General features: G+C 41.6%; 1 protein-coding gene across 1 annotated transcript in view; it reads right to left on the bottom strand.

The window, feature by feature from the left end:
- EFNA5 (ephrin A5) overlaps positions 1-14,453 on the bottom strand; it is a 326,426-nt gene that overhangs the window by 70,942 nt on the left and 241,031 nt on the right. The gene's annotated exons all lie outside the window — the stretch shown is intronic.

Here is a 14,453-nt window from a genome sequence, read left to right on the forward strand (position 1 = left end):
TCACTGTGCCACCATGCGTGGCCAAAGCAGGTAGGAACTTAATGCAGAGGGAAATTTGCAAGTTACCCGCGGGATACTCTCTCAGGCACCTGAGACAGAGCAGATTAGTCCACACTGAGGTCAAGGGAACCTACTCACAAGAAAACTTGCAGAAGGCTCTGTGTTTGCACAAACCTTTCTATCAACTCTGAGTGTTCATCAAACATATGGTTGCTGAATGAACTATACAAATCTCATCACAAATGACTTCATTTTCAGTAGCTATACACATGGCATTGTGGAAAATCTATACAAATGTAGGGACAACCTCTATGCCAACTAACCATGGCTGTGTGACCATCCAACATTTCACCTTAACATTTTAATAAGATTCTAACTGTTAAGCCTCAAGAGCATAAAGGATAGTTTTAAAGCTATATGCTTTCATTCTTTTTCTCAAAAGGAATTCTAATCTTCAGTGGAAGTTTACAAGTCTGCATTAACTGTCTTATGAGCAGCATGTCAAACAGTCACATGAATACATGTTGTACTCCAGTGGCATATGCAGAGTGTCAGAGCAGTAAACGCTGACATCTATCAGCTGTCTTTTGCATTCTGGACTGATTGGTCATCACTACCTGCAGTTTCTTTTCCTTGACAGCACCACTGTCAAATGCACAAGACAGTTATAAAGATATTGTGACAGATTTAAATACAACACCCCTTTCACCTGAGGTACACATTGTAAGCACCGGATAGACCTACATTCTGCCAGCTGCCATTCTTACTATCTAATTCAGGAAGAAAAGCAATCATCATTTGGTTCCCTATAAGGATATATTCAGAACAATGTAGTCATCTCTTAGAGTAATTTAGCCATAATACAATATGTTTTTAACAGATGGAAGACCATGTGTAGTATGGCAATAAAAGACTGATACATTTAATTCTAGTCAATATGTGGCTCTAATCTGAAACACAGTAAGAACAATATTTCAGAAGTCACACCTGCTTCAATCAATAAGGTACTATAGCACCTAAAAGAGTGATACAAACATTAGAAAATTGCTTTAGATTTGTTATCTTTCCCTTACTGGTAGGATGAAGGACTTAAATATTGTCAGAGTGACTCTTCTAATGTATAGAAAATGTAGAATACTGCCCGTAATGAGACCGCATTTGCTCAAAAACATCATGTCAGCAAAGAATGATGAACCCATAACACAGTACTTACTTATGTACCAGTGAAGACTAGTTCAGTGTTGTTAAGAGCTTGGCTGTCATGCTCATGATCACTGGGAATGGGCTTGGTTTTTCTTGGGGGCTTGGAATGCAAAAGTCTGGCAGTTTTTAATTCAGGGAAGGAGGCAGAAAGAGAAACAGAAAGAGCTCTGAGCTGATACAAGGCTGAGGGGTAGTAGCTTCCCACAGAAATCCATTTCTTTCAAAAACCTCCGCTTGTATATTTGGAAATAAACAATTAAGACACTGTAAATCTCCAGTATCTTGATATCCAAGCACTAAATTGCTGTAAGAAAGGGATCTTTTAGTGATCAGTAGGTATCCTGATTCTACTAACAAACCTTGAATACTGCTTTGTGGCCTGTAGCAGGAGTCTTGGATACTACTGTGTGTGACTCACATCGCTGAAATATTACAGTGGCCTCTCCAAACTTGAAGGTGGAAATTACATGGAAGGTATGCCACTACTCCTCCATTGACACTTATGGTGTATCTGTAAAAATTACTCCAAAATTCCACCTATTGTTTAATTAAACACACATACACAACTTATGTGAAAGCTGAAAAATAAACTTTGGGATAAACATGAAGGTTACTTCCTCTTAGGAGTAAGGAGGATGTCCTGATTGATGGGTGATTCTTCTTGCCAATGAGATGTTGAGTCTCTTTATTTATCTGTTTTAGTTGGTCAGTCCACTCTTGTGCTACCTTGTGGAGCTCTCTGGGTTACATGGTTCCTGTTTTTTCCCTACCTCTTTTTTCTATCCACTATGAGGAAGAAAGGGCAACATAAAGGAAGGAACATGCTGATATATAATTATTTTACTGCTCACTGGTTATAAGTCTGAGGTCTCAGGTGAATCAGCCCTAGAGAGGCTGCATCCACCAGACCATGGTGGTGGAGAAAAGAAAAGAAATGCAGTGGTGCTTACCACTCCACCCTAAGAAGCTTGTGGGAGAACTGGCTAGCCCACCCAGACAGATTCTTCATTGACAACATAAGGGGGGGGGGCGTGGAGGAGACATTTACAGATGCCTCCCTGCCTGGTTGAAATTTATGCTTTCCACAGGTGAATGGAACTAACCTCTTACAAGGCTATCAGGTGTAGACATTAAAAACAAATCCATTCCCATTCAAAACCTGGTCAGAATGTACCCTTATTTTGCCTCCCAAATGGATGTTAGAGAACTCAACCCCTTGCCAACAAACAAACCTCGAATCTTTTTAATAATGCTTCTAATTTTCAATTGGTATTGAGAACATGATGGCCTCTGGCAAATCAACACACATTGCTTGCTTGCTTGCTTCTTAATAATGCTAGTTGCCTTCTTATGCTACCTTGTTGCATGAAAGAAAACACACTGCTGTTGTTCAAGCGCAATTAACCTTTACATTCAGTAAGGTGACATTCCTATAGGGTCATGGAAACTTGCACACTACTGAGCAGGCATGGCAAAGACAGTTAAGTAGCTCCTAACCCACAGCATCTGTGTAGTCAAAAATTAAGAACTGTACACAAAGCTCACACTTACACCAAGTCAGCCCAGACTTGATGGGAGTAGCAACAGATGTAAGGATACTTAAGTTTCCCAGACACCACGTATTTTTTTCAGCTGCAGCAATGCTGAATGCAGAGGAATCCAAATAAATATACAATATGGAAAATACTTTCTGAAATTAATTCTGATGTCACGACCAGTACCATATACATTTTTAAAATACATGTAATTCTGAAGCATATGTGACTCTTGTCTTGCATTTAATAACTTTGTTGGCTTTGGATATAAGAGGTGATCTACTTAACTAGATATTTAGAATGCAGCAATATTTTTGCGTGCTGCTCGTTCTTTCACTTTCTTCTTTTAAAAAATACCATCAAATCTTGGTATAAAAACAGCACAACTGACACTAATTGCCTATTATCATATAGATGGATAAAAATAGCAATAGGTTCTTCTTGCAGATTTTCCCATACAAACCATATATATTGGTCATATATTCCCTTGCAAAATGCCTATCCTATCAGCAGTACTGCTTTTTTTTTAACCCAAGTACCTTCTATTTTCAGCACTGAGTAGCATCCCATCTTTTACAGAGAGATGCCTTACAGGAAATTAAAGAATTTCCTGTATAACATGTACACATAAATCAGAAGCACAGAGAGTACCAATCTAGCTCATATTCTAGTCCAGAAAAGCTCCCAAAGAGACGTCAGACACAAGGCTGTCATCTCACTTATCCTTACCCCTTGCAGAAGTACATTAATGTAAGCCAGTGTTTCCCAACCAAGGAACCCTACCTATGAAAATGTTTACAAGGTAGAAAAAGTTGATGGAGGAGTGCACAATTCAATTCTCGAAAGCTTATGCTACAGTAAAGTTGGTTAGTCTTAAAGGTGCTACTGGACTCTTTTCTACACACTACTCAGTAACTGAAGACTTCCTGGACGGCAGCAAACTATAGTTTGTTATTTTGTTCAAGTCAGATGCAACTCCCAAAGATATTTTGTTGCAAAATAGTTTTCAGATAGCAGGGGAAAGTACAATTCCAAAGATCTCCAAGACTTATTTTCATGAAAACAAACAATTACTGTTATATTAGAATTCAATATGTGAATTCACAGTCTGGTTAGTATATAGCCAGTGATTTAATCAATTAAGAAAAGGCACACAAAATCATCCATAAAACTGCCAACATTCAGTGTGAATCCAAATACTACCTATGATAAACTCTCAACAGAACAATCACCACTCCATTATCTTTTTGAAGAATTCTGCCGATTCATTTCAAATTTTCTCACTATTCAGCTGTAATAAGACAATTTAAAAATATTTTGGTTACTAATTAGACTTAACGAAGAATAAAACAAAATGTATAGGCATTACAAAAATAGTTGGAGGTCTATCTTTTGGCTGCTGCTAAAGAGCTATTTCTGAAAATAGTACTACAATAAATAAACACGTCTTAAATACTCTTATAATTTATCCTACTCCATTTGCTAGGTTTGTCATTCAATTTATTTTGTTCTCAGAGTATTTGAAAACAGCAGTGCGTCCAATTCACTGAACAATGGAGTAATCAGATAAAGCGTTAATTTCTTTCCTATTCTCTACAAAAAGCTGTGTTCTTCCAGGTGCAGAAGGAAGTGTGCAAGAAAAGTGTGCACTTTATAACTGCTAAAATTAAGGCAAAAACACAGAAAGCAAACCAACAAAAAAACAATGAGTGTATGATAACCATGAGCTAAGCATCATTAGATACTCTGCATAAAGCTCTAATGTAGTGAAGAACAGCCTAAATCCCACTAAGCAACTAACAAGGCACAAATGTATAAAGCCATAATGCCACAAAATTATGCTTAGACCAGGAAAGCAGTGTGTGAGGCAGAGGGAAAGTTTTTCCTTTCGTTATTAAGTCCTCCTCTCTATTCAATTACTGTTTATCTGGATAATTAAACACTGGGAAAAGATGCCAGGCTAATTGTTAGATTATGATAATTACCTGTCTCTGCTATGCTGCAGCTGATCAAAATAAAACATGGTTGCAGGCACTGAGGTGCAGGTTTTCTGTAAACGTCAAGCTTCCACAGGAAGCCAGACTGTTTATTACTTGTTCACTGCAAATCAGGCAGAGCAGCTTACTACTTGCAACTTCTCTCTTTTTTCCTCACAAGAAAGAACAAAACTCAGCCAAGGCTGTGCCCAAGATGCTGCCTTTGATTGTCCCACTTCCCTCACAATGACACAGCTGAGCACTGTACTTGAGCCCTGTACTTGAGAGAGCTCATCAGACTTGAAATTACTGCTTCATAATAGGTTGAAATGACCTATCACATTTGCAGCATATGAGGGGAGGAGCTGCACTTTTGACTTGGTTCTTTTTCATTTGCCACAGAAGCATTAATTTGGAACCTTCTCAGTGAGATTTTTCTTACTTGTTAGTTACTTTTTCCTGCCCCTCTCTGATAGCACTAAACACTGCCTTCTAGCATGGTCAACAATATTTTAAAAATAATTTATAACTGTGCAGGTACTTAAATCAAGAGACTGGATCGATGAATAGTCAAGAAAGGTGTTTCTACAAATTTGAGATAAGTTTCAAGTTTGTAGAAAAATGTGAAATCTAAAAAAAAAAGGGGGGTGTTTTTTTTAAAAAAAATGATATAAGTAATACCCGTACTGTTAAGAAACAAACACTCTCAGTAGCGCTTGCTACCAAAATATATGGTATCTTCAGATCTCTGAAGAAGTGAGCTGTGACTCACGAAAGCTAATACCCTACCACAAATGTTTGTTAGTCTTATAGGTGCTACTGGATTCTTGCTCTTTTCTACTACTACAGACAGACTAAAATGGCTACCCATCTTGATCTATTTCTTGTTAGGTAACCATAACAGAACTGCCAGCCTTCAAGCCTTGGTTTCTGAAATAAAAGTTGGAGGGAAAGCTGAAGACAAGGGGCCCTATAAAGGCAGGTTGGCGGCGGCGGGGGGGGGGGGGGTTAGGAAGGAGAGAAGAAAGCAGGAAAAGGCTATAGGGAGAGGCTTCAGGGATTTTCAGGGAAGAGAAGGAGAAAATAGTGATGCTTCCAGCAAGGGAGGGTGCTGGTACTAGAACCTATGGCAGAACTATTTCTATATACTATATACTATGGGGGTAAAGAAAACTACTATCACAGTACTTAGATGGGGGGAAGGGATATTGCCTTTCCTCAGAGTGAAGTCAATTAGGTATTTCTAGCAGAGAAAATGTACTCGTGCAGTCAGCTCACTGCATTTAGATTTTAATCATATACTGTTGTCCCCTTAGGGATGGACATTACACCCCTATGTATTAGTGTTGTCATAATAACTCAGTAACTGAATAAAAGAGAGATTAAAAACTCTCCCTGTATAGGAGACCAACATACACTTAGGGTTTGCCATAACTGGACTATTTGCCAGAAAGGTCCTGAGGAATAAGGATAACATAACCTTGGAAGGCACAGAACCCAGCTGCCTCTGTATAGTCTGCCCCCATTTCTTTGGCATGGTTTGATAACAGAGGGTCAAGAGCATATAAGGAGTCCACCTCTGTTCAGCTATACTAAATGCACACTATCACTGAGCCAAGAGCATGCTCAGTTTGAGCTGTCGGCTTGGGGGATGGGATCTCCATGTCAAAAAGCTAGCTTTAAAAGTTTATGATTCCTAGGTCAGCGAAAACCATCAGTGAGATGTACAGAAACCATCAAGAAGCAGCAGTGATTATGCCATATGTGAAACAGCTAAAAAGCTTTCAACCTACTATACCATAACCATCAAATACCAATAATTGAAGGAGTATTTGCATTCACAGAATGTGATAAAACATGAAAAGCCAATTAAGAGCAGCAGTTAAACAAAGACAGTGTAAACAACATTTCTGTCACACTTACAGTCATGTCTCAAAATATGTTTATTTCTTAAACAATTTGTATTATGACCTTATCCTCATGTTTCTTTGTAAAACCCATGACTTGTATTACAGCCAGAACTACATAAAGAGACCTCTCTGCACAAGTAATTATAAAAAGTAGAAAATACTCATGATTTCTATTTTTAAAAAATCAGCATTTGTTTACCAACTATAAAATAAACCTCTTTAGTGCTAGTTGGCTGAGAACTGCAATACCTTTATAGTGCACTCTATTATATGACAGATTTCTTCCCCTCTTCTTTCCTTTTTGATACAGCTGTGTTTTCCAGGGATTTGTACCACAAAAACAACTATCTCTCTGCTTTCAATATCTGGGAATTCCTCTCCCCCCAGCTCAGAAATAGCACAGTTGTCCAGAGACTGCAGGGATCCAGGGGCACATTTGCGCCAAGACATATGGATGATAAAGCGAGAGGGCAATAAGGAGCACACTCTTGCTGTGCAACATGCCAGATCACTGATTCCAAAGAGATCCGGCTCTCATCCTCTAATTCTCACAGTTCCAATGGCTTTAATCCCTGCAAAAGCCACCTCCACCGGACCATTGATTTTTCATAGTTGTGGCGTTTAACAGTGATGGCGATGGAGAGAGCTGGTGGAGGGGAGGGTGCAAGAGGAGTCTTTATTCTGTCAAAGGCATCATTTAGACTTATGAACTGAACTTCAGTATTGACAACCTGAGTCACATAAACTGCAGGGTATCGTGCCCAAGCAGATACTAAAGTCAGCCAAGGATTCTCATACAATCTGTCTCAGGCAACAGAAATTTAACACCTCAGACTGTACCAGCCTCTTTGCTGGTCTGATTTACAGATATATGCTCTTGTGAATTTCAGTTCCCAATTACTTCTCTCCCATTAGTCCTATCTAGCAGTTGCATTCAGATCGTGACTCACAGCATTTACTCCACTCTATCTTAGGCAGCACAGTGAAAACTCATAATTAAAATCCATACATTTCTGTGTGATGCCATTAAATGCTCTCCCCACCAATCTCGTTTTCCCTTTCCCACTCCTTTCCATCCTTATTTTATCCAGGTTCTGTATCTGTATGTTTACTGACATTTTATAAAATGGGGGGGGGGAATGTATTAAAATTTACATTTCGCAACAAACCATTATTTAAGTAGCATAATATGAAATAATATAGTGCATTGATATAGACACACTAAACTACTTCACACACACACAGCAACCTTTATTGGCATAAATAATACAGACAAAACAGGAGAAATGTTGTGAAATAAATTCATAGGGCAGCACAATCGTGTAACTACTTCATAAATCATTAACACTCAATCAGTAGGCACAAAACAGCAAAAAGAGTAAAGCACCCATGAACAGTGCCAAATGAAGCAGACATGTGTTGACCATGTGTCTAACCTAAGAGCCACAGCCCATCAGACTTGATGGAATGCGAGTATGATTGGTATTTGTTAACCCTGCCCTGAGGCACGCACTGACATCTATTAATGGTTATGGAGAACAATGGCCCATCTGCAGAAAGGTCTTGCCTTTCACACTCCAAGAGCCAAAAGGAAAAGCACTTGCACAACATTCCCACTGACCTTCACTGTGATTGATACATCTCAACTGAAATTCATATCCCCAGTCCCCCAAGCAGTCTAAACTGACACTAACATCAGTAGTTTTTGTAATTTATTCTTTCTATAAAATATCACTGGAAGAGAATAAGCCAAACTCATTAAGGAAAAGCCTATTAACAAATACTTCCCAATAAATGTATAGTGTTTTTTTTATCATTTTAACAGAGCAAAACCTGTTTTTTTATACTAAGATCTCAAGCCTACAAACTGTCAAAGAACCAGAAAAAATTGTTTTATTTACTTTATTTATATTCTGCTATCCTTCCCGATGGGGGCCCAAAGCAGCTTATGTAGTTCTCCAGTCTTCCATTCTGTCCTCACAACAACCCTGTGAGCAAGGTCAGGCTGAGAGTGTAGGACATGGCAGAGTGAGGATTCAATCCTACATCACCCAAATCCTAGTCTGACATTCTAACCATTACACATCACACCGACTGTTCACAGTGTTTAAGATCTTTATTCTGCTCCTCCCATCCTGTTTTTCAAAAGTAGTAATAGTAAAATCAAATTAACAAATTTATTGTCAAACTTGACAGAGAATTGAACGCTCATTGCCCAATATACTAAATATACCTGTAAAATGAGTATGCTAACATTTTGGTAAACAAAATGATATACAGCATTACAAAAGGACAAAAATTGGCTAAACTTGCTTTCCCACCATCAACTCCGCATCCTTGTGAAAAGCAGTGGTTAGGCAGTCATGACTGGAATTACAGTTGCTGAACATGCTCAGGTTTCTACATTTTTCTGCCTGTAAAAATGAGGTTGCCAGTACCTTTCGTAAATATTTTTAGCCACAATTAGGCTCACACTTGTTTTATTCAAAAGTATTTTGCCATGTAATTTTATGTTTGTTTTAGAAGCAAAAAATCGCAAGGGAATTGTACACAGTCAAATGTATGGTGTACAGAAGAAGGAGCAAAATTTCTGTAGTACCAGAAGTATCTTTTTTAAAAAGTTAAAAACTCTTTTTAATATTAAGTAAAAGCTTAATTTTAGGGTTATTTTTTTTACTATTTAGTATTTTTTCCCACTTCATACTTATTTATTAATCTGGATAATGTTTCTGTAGTAAGCACTGGGATTTAAATTTAAGGATTTGGTCATAACTGAGTTATAGGACAATACCTCATTCACATAACATTTTGTAAATGCAGTGGTAAGAACAAAATATTCCTTAAACAGAAGACAGTTTTGTTAAACTATATTAATACCATTTAATTCTGATACTCAAGAAACAGAAATTTCAAAAAATTAAAAAGGAATGTTTGCGCAACAGTAGAAAGGATAAGGTCAAATATAAACAAGAAGGGAAGTTCTTTTTGTTCTTTGTATCAAATATTTCATTTCTTTCCCTGCATGATGGGTGCCTGTCAGTCCCAGAGATGGGGGAGGGGAAGCAGCTGCAATAGGGAGGCTCTTTACAGTTGGTTTTCTAAATACTGGAGGTGGGAAGGGGAATTACTACAGACAGTTGCTGCTGAATAAGAGTGAGAAAGCCAGTGCACTATTTGCAATGTATGAAGTATAGCCAGATCTTGTTCATGTGAGGACAAGAGAGTGAGAAAAACAGTCATGTTGGCTGGTAGTGAAGTGGTTCAAAACAGCACCTGCAAAAAGTATCAATCAATCACTTACTACACAAGTAATACTGATCCTTATATCCATTTAAAGTGCTCAGTGCCAAAATATAATATCACAATATCAGTAAATTTCAGTATCATACACAATTCATACAGTAGAAATGTATCAAATGTACAAAAGACAAAACTTGGCCACGTCTCTTTAAGGCAGTCCTCCAGCAATAGTGAAATCCTCAAGTTGGCATGTATTCTTAGCCTCGACAGCTGAAGACTCCCTTGTGATGAGTGTTGTCTCATAAATGTCCAAATTGCAGCAAAAGAGGTAGGGCACCCCCAGGGCACTGGAGGAAATCCCTTCACTGCAAACTGAAGGTAAGTTCAAGATGAAAACAAGGTGGAAATTGACTACTCTCGAACAATTCTTCTTTTTTCTTTTGGATAGCACAGGTCGATTTCCAAGATAAGCGAGCCCTGCCGGGTATGAGCAAGAACAGCACTAGGGATGGGAAGGAAAAACAGTGTTGCACTTACCTGTACTTACATCTAGGTCTTCCGTGCAGGCACACATGGGACTGTGCACGCGCAAGCCTGCCGACTTCAGAGATTTCTATAGCTCAATACCACTAGGGGGCGCCCTTGTCTCCCAGTGTGCATGTGCAGCCGCTTTTCCCGCTGAAAACGGCCTCTAAGTGGTGGGGCACCCCCACAGTACCCTCAGTCCTCTTTCGCCGCCGTATCCCAAGGTAAGTACCAAGAGTGTTAGCGGGGAAGGAGGGAGGGTTTGTGTACCTGCAAGGAAGACCTAGATGAACAACAGTTACAGGTAAGTGCAACAGTTTTTCATCTACGGTCTTCCTATACAGTCTAACATGGAAGATTACAAAGCTTAAATACCTGGGTGGAGGCAGCGAGGTGTTATCACAGGAAGATTGATTGCAGGACTGCTGTGCCCATTGCTGTTTCTTTCCTGTCCAGGATGTCCAAGGCATAGTGCTTGACAAATGTGTCCGCCGAGGCCCATGTCGCTGCTTTGCAGATGTCATGGAGCGGGACACCTCTCAGGAGGGCTGCTGAAGACACCTGGGACCTAGTGGAATGAGCATGCACTGCCAAAGGACTAGGTAAGTCTGTTGTCTGATAACACAATAAGATTGTCTGCACCACTCAACGGGCCAAGGTCTGTGGGCTAGCCCTTTTACCCTTCTTTTGACCCCAGAAGCACACAAAAAGGTGGGAATCTACTCTAAAGGGTTTCACCCGATCCAAGTAAAAAAGGATCGCCCTATGTACATCCAACTTGTGAAGGGCCCTATCAGCCTCTGTTGTGAAAAGCTTGGTTGTGAAAAAAGACCGGCAAGGATATTTCCTGGGCAAGGTGAAATTTAGAGACCACTTTAAGCAAAAAATCCACTTTAGGCCATAGGACTACCTTCTCTGCGTGGACTTTCAGGTCAGGGGGTTCACAACTTAGAGCAGCTAACTCTCCCACCCGCCTGGCTGATGTAATGGCCACTAGGAATGACACTTTCAGAGAAAGGAAATGTAGAGGGCAAGTGCCTAAAGGTTCAAAAAGCTTCGACATGAGCCTAGTCAAGACCAAGGGCAATGACCATTGAGGGACCAAGGACCTGACAGGGGGAAACAAATTATTCAATACCTTCAAAAATAATTTAGTTGTATAATGAGAAAAATGGTCATCTTAAATTTATGAACTCAAACAAGTTTATTCAATTCATGAAAGTCCAGTATCAGGCGGAGACCCCCATCCTTTTTCTCCACCACAAACAAATTAGAGTAGAACCCCAAGAGAGACGACCTATCCGTGACCTCTTCAATAGCCCATTTTTCTAGGAGGGCTGAGAGTTTGGCCAGCACCCCTGGTTGAGAGCTCTGAGCGGAGAAAGTAGGGAGCCGGAGATAAGGCAACTGTAAAAATTCAACTTTATAACCAACTTTAACTATTTGTAAAACCCAAACATCAGAGGTGATATTACTCCACTTAGAAAGCAACAAATTCAGCCTGTTCCCAAGCAACAGGTTAGGCCCCTGTAATTGTAAAAATTGCTTGTGGGAGCGTGATTGCTCCTTGGCCTGCTGTTGGTGAGCTCCCTGTTTACTTTTATGGACTTGTTTCCTTCTAGAGAAGGACAACTGAGGGCTTTGGTAAGACCTCTGAGGTTGATAGCCATATCACTGGTAAGGATGAGAGCGATGCTGTTGGCCCCTTGCAAAGGATCTATATTGAAATCTGCTGGAAGACTGCTGCTGAGGAAAAATGCCATACGAGTGTGCCGTAAGTCTGTCTTTACACTTTTTTGATGTATTCATCCGTTTTTTCAGAAAACAATGCTTGCCACTCAAAAGGGAGATCCTTGACCTTGTTTCTGGTCTCCGATGATAATGCTGTGGATCTCAGCCATGCGAACCTGAGAAGGATGATGGCCCTGAGTAGGGACCTGGCAGAACTATCTGCCTTATCAGGGGTCATTTCATAGAAAAAGAGCAACAGGAACTCATGAGCATAACATTAGCATATTCCACACACCTTGATCAGGCCAAAATGGCTGGGATTTGGCTGCGGCCAGAGGGGGGAGTGTTCCCCCACCTGGCAGTGGCCCGATCAGGGCCCTTTTGGCGACAATCCAGGCCAAAACAGGCCCCAAATGGCCATTTTGGGCACATTTTAGCCTGGATCGTGCACAAAATGGCCCAGATCGGGTCAGTGCTAGGCAGGGGAGGGGTCCCCAGCCAGGCATGAACACAATCCTGGAGGTTTTAGTCCTGATCCCGGCTGAAACGGTCACCAAATGGCCAAAAACGGCCATATGGGCCCAGGTTGGGCCAGATCAGGGCCGAAACAGCCAAGACCAGTGCTGGGCAAGGGAGGGTTCCCCCACCCGGCACCGACCCGATCTCGGCCATTCTGGCCCCGATTCCAGTGGCCATTTTGGGCCCGTTTCGGCCTGGATCAGGGCTGAAATGGGCGGAACTGAGTTGATGCAGGGAGGGGGAGGATTTTCCCACTTGGCATCGACCCAATACCAGCCTTTTTGGCCCCAATTCCAGCTATAAAATGGCCAAAAATGGACATCTTGGGCCTTTCAGGTCCAGTTCAGGGCCAAAACAGCCCAGATCAGGTTGGAGTCGGGAAGGGAAACCCTCCTCTGCCTGGCACTGACCCGGTCCAGGCTGTTTTGGCCCTGATCCAGGCGATTTTGGCCCCGTTTCGTCCCGGATCAGGGCTGAAAGGACAATGACCGGGTTCGTGCTGGGAAGGTGAGGCTTCCCTCACCCAGCAACAACCCGATCCGGGCTGTTTTGGCCCCAATGTGGGCCCCTTCAGCCCCGAAAAGGCCCAAAATGACCATTTTGGGCCGGTTTAGGCCTGAATCGGGGCCGAAACAGCCAGGTCCGAGTTGGTGCTGGGTGGAAGCCCTTATCCATGCCAAAAAGGGCCCAAATGGCCAAAAATTGCTATTTTCAGCCCATTTAAGGTTCGAAATGGCCAGAACTGAGTCGGTGCCTGGCGGAGGACAGCACCAACCTGATCCAGGATGTTTCGGCCCTGAAACAGGCCATCATCACCACGTAGTTGGCAATCTTACTGCCAATGGCTGCAGACTTCCCTTCCCACGGAATCTTTCTGCTCTCCTTGTCTGATGGAACTGACAAGGACCCCTTCTTAAACTTAGCTTGCATGTCTTCAGTGACCAGAGAAGATGAGGGAGGATGCATAGACTGGAACAGACACAGGTCATCCTTGGTTCTGTAGAGATTCTCTACCTTCTGATTTGTAGCAGGAGTGGAAGCCGGTTTCAAATTTAATCCAGCTAGAAGCTCCACAAAACCTTCAATAGCATGAGTCGATCCAGAATAAATATGTTGAAGGATGTTGTCCTTAGAGCAGGGTTCAGCGGAAGCCACATCAATCTCCAGAGCCTTAGCCATCCTTTGAAGGAATTCATTATATGCATGGAAATCATCCGTGGGCGAGGCCTCCTCCAATGGACTGATCGCTCCCTCCGGTGAATCCAAAGGTGGTGTGTTGCAGGACTTCAGGTACCGGATGCCCTCATCATAGTCCATGTCAGATAAACCTGGGGTGCGTCTGGAGCCTGTGTAGGAGTAAGCTTGTATGGAAGGGGATCTGGAGCGATCTCTGAACGTGCAGTCCAAGTAATAAGACTGTCCCTTTGGTGGCAGTGTGGAGCTGGATCATCCAGGAGCCGTTGTTCTCTCAAATAAAAGCTGTCCCCTTCATAAGCATATGGGCTACCTCTGCTTCTCGGGCATCCCCTCCTCTCTTGGGATGAACGTGTGGACCAGGAACCTTGAAAAGGCGACCTGGATCTTCCCGAAGGCATGGGTGGTTTCTCCAGCAGGATCACATCTTCCCATCTTCCCAACCAAGCTTCTGAAGCAGGGAGTGCTGCGGGGAGACAAGTGTCCCTGATGTCTTTTCCTGGGAGGATTGGATCCAGGCTCACTCCGAAGCTCTGAAGGTGGTTAGGGGGAGATGACACTCTCCAAAATTGCTTAATCACATTTAGAAGACTGATTTTCCTTTTTCTTTTTCTTTTCCA

This window comes from Eublepharis macularius, chromosome 8, assembly GCF_028583425.1.
Source record: "Eublepharis macularius isolate TG4126 chromosome 8, MPM_Emac_v1.0, whole genome shotgun sequence".
In the NCBI taxonomy this organism is placed as follows: Eukaryota; Metazoa; Chordata; class Lepidosauria; order Squamata; family Eublepharidae; genus Eublepharis; species Eublepharis macularius.